A 6269-nucleotide genomic window follows, 5' to 3' on the forward strand; every position below is an offset into this window, starting at 1 on the left:
GGGGACATTGCCAGGTCAGCTCTAGGCGCAGAGCTCGCTATAGGTCCTCTCTCCCAGGATCGGATAGATGATTCATTTTTATATGTAACGTTTTACCCCGCTCTATAGCTCCGGCTGGTTAATGTTCAACCCCAGGGCTTCGAGAGGCAGCTCTAGGGAGGCAGGCAGGGATGACCCATTCAAGGTATACGGCCGCTCGGGAAGGAAGGCACAGAAGCCCGAGAGAGGGTGAGGAGGGATGTGGCGGGGAGTGGTGGGGGGGCGCTCCTCCGGCCTGGGCCTCCCTAGGCCGACTCTGAGACTGCGGAGAAACCAGTGGGTCCGCGGCCCCGTCCCCGGCAGGCGTCCCCGGGGCGCAGCCAAGAGGCCCCGCTCAGCCTGGGCCGCGACCGCCCACGACGCCGCAGCCTGGGCCGAGAGCGGCGCGTGCGGGGGCGACAAGAGCGCGGACGCAAGGGCGGCCGCGTCGCCCCAGAACGACCTCGGGGGTGGCTCTGTGCTGCCCCAGCGACCCGGCTGCGATGCCAGCCTGGAGCTTCGCGCTGGGGACGCCGGAGGGAGGTGGGCGGGCGCGCGGCGGCAGCTGAGGATTAGATTCCGGGGTTGTCGTCCCAGGGGACGTGCAAAAACTAGTGCGGAGACACGAAAGGGGTCCTCGGAGGTGCGTGGGTTGCCTTCTGGGCCGCCACTTCTCCGGGTGCCTCCGAAAATACTGTCAGGGTAATGCGAAGCAGCACGTCTTGCCACCGTCCTTCTCCTTTGTTGCCGGGCCAAAAAAAATGAACACTAAGATGAAACAGCTGTTCTGGTCAGTAGAAGGCGGTAGGACACGATTGCGCCCGAGCCGCTGCTCAGGGGCTTCCGTGAGGCCCAAGGCGAAGCTACCCTCGGGGGCAAGCTCAGGTGGAACGGCGGGACCCTGGGTCCTTCTAAGAGTTGGACCGCGTGGCTCCCGCGGAATCCATGGGTCCAGAAGGTCCTGGCCAGATGTCCAGACTGCCATCCCCTGGAGCCGGGCCATTGACAAGGTGGGGGTTAGGGGGATGCTGCACGGGGAAAAGGGGGTTCCGGGCTGGGGAGGAGAGCTTCACGCCATGGAGCAGCAGCCGAGAATTCGCAGGCGAGACTTTTTCGCTTGTTTTTCTTTTCTTTACCTCTTTCTTTCTTTCTTTCTTTCTTTCTTTCTTTCTTCCTTTTTCTTTCTTTCTCTTTCTTTCTTTCTTTCTTTCTTTCTTTCTTTCTTTCTTTCTTTCTTTCTCTGTCAAAGAAACAAACAAGACCCTGCCTCATCAGATAAAAGTGGCTCCTACGATTTCACGGATTTTAAGCGAGGGCTGGAGGGGCTGAGGTTAGTAGAATACTGTGAATGAACATTGCCTGAGGCCCGCAGAAGAAGGGTTTTATTTTACTTTCTTCTGTTTGGTATTATATGATTTTCTAACAAAGTGACCCGTCGTCTGTAGCCCTGGGCTCGGGCAGGCAAAACCCCTTCCTTGGCACTGGGGATGGTCTGCAAGATCTCTACCTCCGTCCACTCGGCAACCCCCACCCGGTGCCCGCACACGGCAGCGTGAAATCAGACATGCCCGTCGTCAACCAAACGCAAGCAGCCACGTTAAGTGACGCCAGGGAAGGCCCCGCTAGTCCATCCCGGAGGACAGAGGAAGATACCATCAAGCTTCAGCTGGGGGCGGCAACCCTCCCCAGATACCCAGAGAAGCAGAGTTGAGGGGGCTGTTGACGCAAGCAGAGTGGGGAAAGAGCCCAGGAACTGGATTGCCACTAATCTGGGATTCAAGTCCCATTCGATATGCTGCCCCACTCACTGCCTTCTCAGGGACAGCTGAGACGGTTCTAGGTATCATCTCGCCGGAGCGAGGAAGATAAAGGTTCCTGCTCAGGTCTGCGTGCGACGGGGTCCAGCGCTGCTGCAAACTGTCGTCGAAGACAGAAAGGTTTTGCTACTTCTGGACAGAGGAAACATTGGTAGAGAGAGTCCTGGGGGGGTGGTGTCTAAGCATAAGGCGACCGTTTTCTAAGTTGATAAAAAGAAAACAAAAACAAAAAAACAAGAACAAACAAAAAACTTTGGTATGGATAAAGAAGACAGGAGAGGGAGAAGATGGGGGGACAGGGCAAGGTGGAGGGAGGGGAGCACCTTAAACATTTTTTTCAGAAAGAACAGAACTAGGTCTGGAAAGATCCATCAAAGTCAGAGAGTGCAGACATACACCCTGCTCGGGGAGGACCCAATGAGTCTCAACTTCTCTTAGCCCTTCAGAGAGAAGAAAAAAAAAATGCAATCCTTCACACAGCCCTCCAAAAATAAACACTTTTACCATACATTTATTAAATGTTCTTAAATGTTTTTCAAAAAGAATTTATATAGTTCTTTTAGGCATTTTTTGACTGAGTAATTTAAGCTTCAACTATCTCCTGTTTTCCACAGTTCAACTATCTCCTGTTTGCCACTGAATGTTAATACATTGTTACAGAAGAAGTAGCAATGATTTTTTAAAGGCAATTAAGTAGAATTAAATACATCTTCAGTGGTATAGTGTATGTTTTCCAGGCCTTCTCTATTCTTCAAACAAAATCTAAAATCAACATTTACATAAAACGCATAAAATCCTCAGCAAGAAGTGAATGAAGTTACTCATCCCAAGCACAATAAATTCTGGATTCTATCTTTTCAGAATGTCAACAATGAGAAGGCCTCCCTTCGTGGGGGGGGGAGGGGGTTTGGGAACCAGGGTGATAAATAAACTTTTAAGATTAGAGTAAAATTTCTCTGGTTTCATCTGCTAAAACCTGAAAAGGAAAATTAGTTATGTGTCTAAAATAAGGTTTCTATGTAACACATTATTATTATTTTTTAAATCTCTTCTTCAATTATCACTTTCTCAAGTTCAGTTAAAATGCAATTGTCAGATTAGGGACGCTGGCGGAGGAAGGGTAGTTTTAAAAAATTCTTTCTGAAAATCTGCTACAAGAAACTTCTCCCATTTACTTCTCCTCCCTCGATCACCCACGTTTCTTGCTTCCCCATGTGCTTAGATTAACTGCTGCTTGCGGGGGGAGGGGGCGGGGGCGTTAATAAATCAATCAATAGGGACTCTATTATATTCATAAAGGCCTGTGATCTGATTACATCCCCCCCTTTTTTGTCCCTCTCTAAAAAAATTTACCTCGGCGAGCCAGAGACTCTCAGTGTAGCCCGCGTCGACGGAGAGCTGCGGGCGGGAGGCTGGGGAGCCCCGGCGACGGCGGCGAAGGCGCCCGTGGATTAGGATGTGGATTGCAGGACAGACCTTTGTTTGGTCACATTCGCGACGCGGGGACGCGGGGGGGGGGGGGGCGGTTTATCCTCCTTCGACAACGCTCCAGGTTTTTATAGACTCGTCTTAAAAAGAGTTCGCTGCTCTTCACAGGGTTAATTTATGGGGCTTTCGAGGAATACTGGGACTTTTAAGATGCTCTTCATTTCCCCCCAATTATTTTTGTTGTTGTTACACTCCTAAAGGCCCTCCCGGGTTTCAGCACCTCACAGGACAACGGTGGGGGTGGAAGAAAGAGCAGGGCCGGGAGGCGAAGGGGAGGATTTGCCTCCTAATCAAACCGCCTACACGGCTCAGGTTGCCCAACATAGTTTCTAAAATTAAATTTCTAACCAAGTTATGGGCAGTAAAACTCAGATATAGGAACTGGAAGGAAACTGAGACAAACGTGGGCCATATACACCTTTTCCCAGGTCTCCACCAATTTGAATTCGCTCTTAGGGGAATGAAGAGTTTGAGGCCTTAGGAATTTTAAAAGTTTAAAAACCGAGGACAGGCGGGAGAAAGGCTTAGAGTAACAGGTGAGGGGTGACTGGGGGAGAGAGGAGGAGAAAGCCCTTAAGCCGCAAATTGTCGGTGCGGGGTTCCTGGCCCAGTACCCCAGCCCCTCTGGGCGCGCAGAGGTGGGCGGCAGAGGGCTGAGGCCTACGGGGCCTGGGCTCCTGGGGGCCCGACCTCTGCTCGCCATCTTTGATCCCAAGCGGAGGAGGTTGGTGTTCATGCTATAGATTACCTTAAAGGTTCCCTTAAGCACTTTAATACACAACTAGCTCAGAAATCATTAAGAGACCTAGAGAAGGAGAAAAAATACCCTCACACTCACCGGTAATAAGTGTTGACATGCAGCAAAAATCGATTGAGTGGAACCGAGGTGGTGGCAGTAGCGATGGCTGAAGGGGGGACCCGCGTGGGAGCGGGAGGGGCGAGAGGACCGACTCCACTGGCTCGGGAACTAGGCTTTTCTCACTTGAAGGGAAAAAGAGGGGCGGAAAAGGGTCGGCGGGCGAGCGGGATGGGTGTGGGGAACAAGAGGGGTGAAGAGGGTAATTCGTCCTTCTGGAAGTCCAGGGAAAGGAGCTGAGGTGGGAGAAAGGGCTTCTCATCAGTCCCGAGTCTCCGCCCCCAGCCCGCACCACTCTTTAGTTGGGGATGAGACAACTCTTCCCAAACCTCGACTTCCATTTTTGTTTTCTGCAGATTGATTGATTGCCTCGAAATAGAGTTCTATTTCAGCCAGCAAACTAGGCCGAGGTCCGCCTCCTGTATCCAGCTCTCCCAAGTCACTCTTGGACCTGCAGGAGATGCAAATCCTCCCAGCAGGTCTCGTTAGCGTGTCCAGCCCCCATCCCCAAATCCCCTCTCCCAGTCCCCTCCCTCCCCTCCCTCGCCGCCCCTCCCCTCCCCCCCATACCGGGCGGAGCTCGGGGAGGCCCGGACTGCTGGCCTCCGCGGCTCCAGAAGCCAAAGTCCGCCCGTGGGGACCGTTTTCCTCTCCACTGCTCTCAAGTGAACAACAAGGATGGAGGTGACCCTCGACCAAAGGGCTTTTATCTGCCCCCCACTGCCGCGTGATCCCTCCGTAGGTTAGAGGCAGAGCTTAAAAAAGAAAGAAAGAAAGAAAGTTAATGTGCATTGAGCACTGATCTTAAATCGGGGACATTATCTGCCATCTCTTTAAGTGGCAGCAGCAGTCCGAGACAGAACAAAGACTCAGTGTCTGAGCTTCAAAAGCTTGTAGGTAAAGTTTTAGCCAGATAAAAGTAACCTAAGCGCAAAAACACAGGTTTTCTCGGCTCAGAGAAAACTGCTGGCTACTTTTCGCTCCCTATTCCCCGGGGTTGTGTTTGTCCTCCCCCACTGGGGGGAGGAGGGTGACCAGAATAGCAAAGGACCTCAGAATTTACCCTTTACACCGCCCTCCCCCAGCGCTTCGGTAATGAATTCCTTCGGACTAAGTCGTATTTGCTACGATTTGTTACGAAATCAAATTTCACATTAAAAAAAAAAAAAAACGCTGAAAACCACCAACAAAGGAAGAGCGGGTGCTTAAAGTTCTTTTAAACACTCACACCGACCTCATTCCCCGTTTAGATGTCAGAAGATGGGAGGGAGGGCCAGGGCTGTAATTCATCTTGATTTGCTTCATTGTCCCGCAGTTTGCAAACCATAATCCTGTATAATTTCGGGAACAAGCAGGTTTAGAATTAATGGGTCAATATTATTTAAAACAAAACATGGGGAGCGTGACCTTTGCCTCAACTACATATCGCACTACAAGACTCAGGAAACTCCACTCTATAACCTCTCAACCCCTGGGCTCTTTGGGAAACTGAAGGGCTGTAGTTATTAGAAATGGTCTTTGTTTCTTTTAATGTCTCGAAAGGATTTGGAAATAGAATGCAATATAACATGAAGAATCTCTCTACTTAAGCCTGAAAGGTAAACGTGGAGGCCTAAATATTTTGAACTCGAGGTGTTTCCTTGTATTCCTCTTGAGAGGAACGTCTATAAGCTGTACGTGTATACATACACACATAATTCTCCATAACAATTTACTGGGTGTGCAGAGCCCCCCCTCAAAGAACAATACTTGAGAGTCATTCCAACCTGACATACTTCCTAAATTTCTCTCTCCTTTCTTCTTTCTCTCTTGTATTATTTGCTAGCAATAATGGAATCCTCTGGGTTTAAGCCAAAGAAAAATCTGGGAGACAAGACCAGACTTTGCAGCCTTTTTTTTTTTTCTGGGAGTGGCTTTTCTTTTTTATTTTTACTTTCTGATGAATGACTATAATTTATTTCTACCGAATTTAAATAAGTCCTGCTGCCTACTGTGTTTAACTAGGCGGGCAGAGGGAACTGGTTTGTTTAGGAAGCAGTGACTGAGAAACCCTGGCCAGGCGACAGAGGAGGGCAGAAAGAATCCAGACC

The sequence above is a fragment of the Ursus arctos genome, unplaced genomic scaffold (genome assembly GCF_023065955.2).
Source record: "Ursus arctos isolate Adak ecotype North America unplaced genomic scaffold, UrsArc2.0 scaffold_11, whole genome shotgun sequence".
NCBI classification, from domain to species: domain Eukaryota; kingdom Metazoa; phylum Chordata; class Mammalia; order Carnivora; family Ursidae; genus Ursus; species Ursus arctos.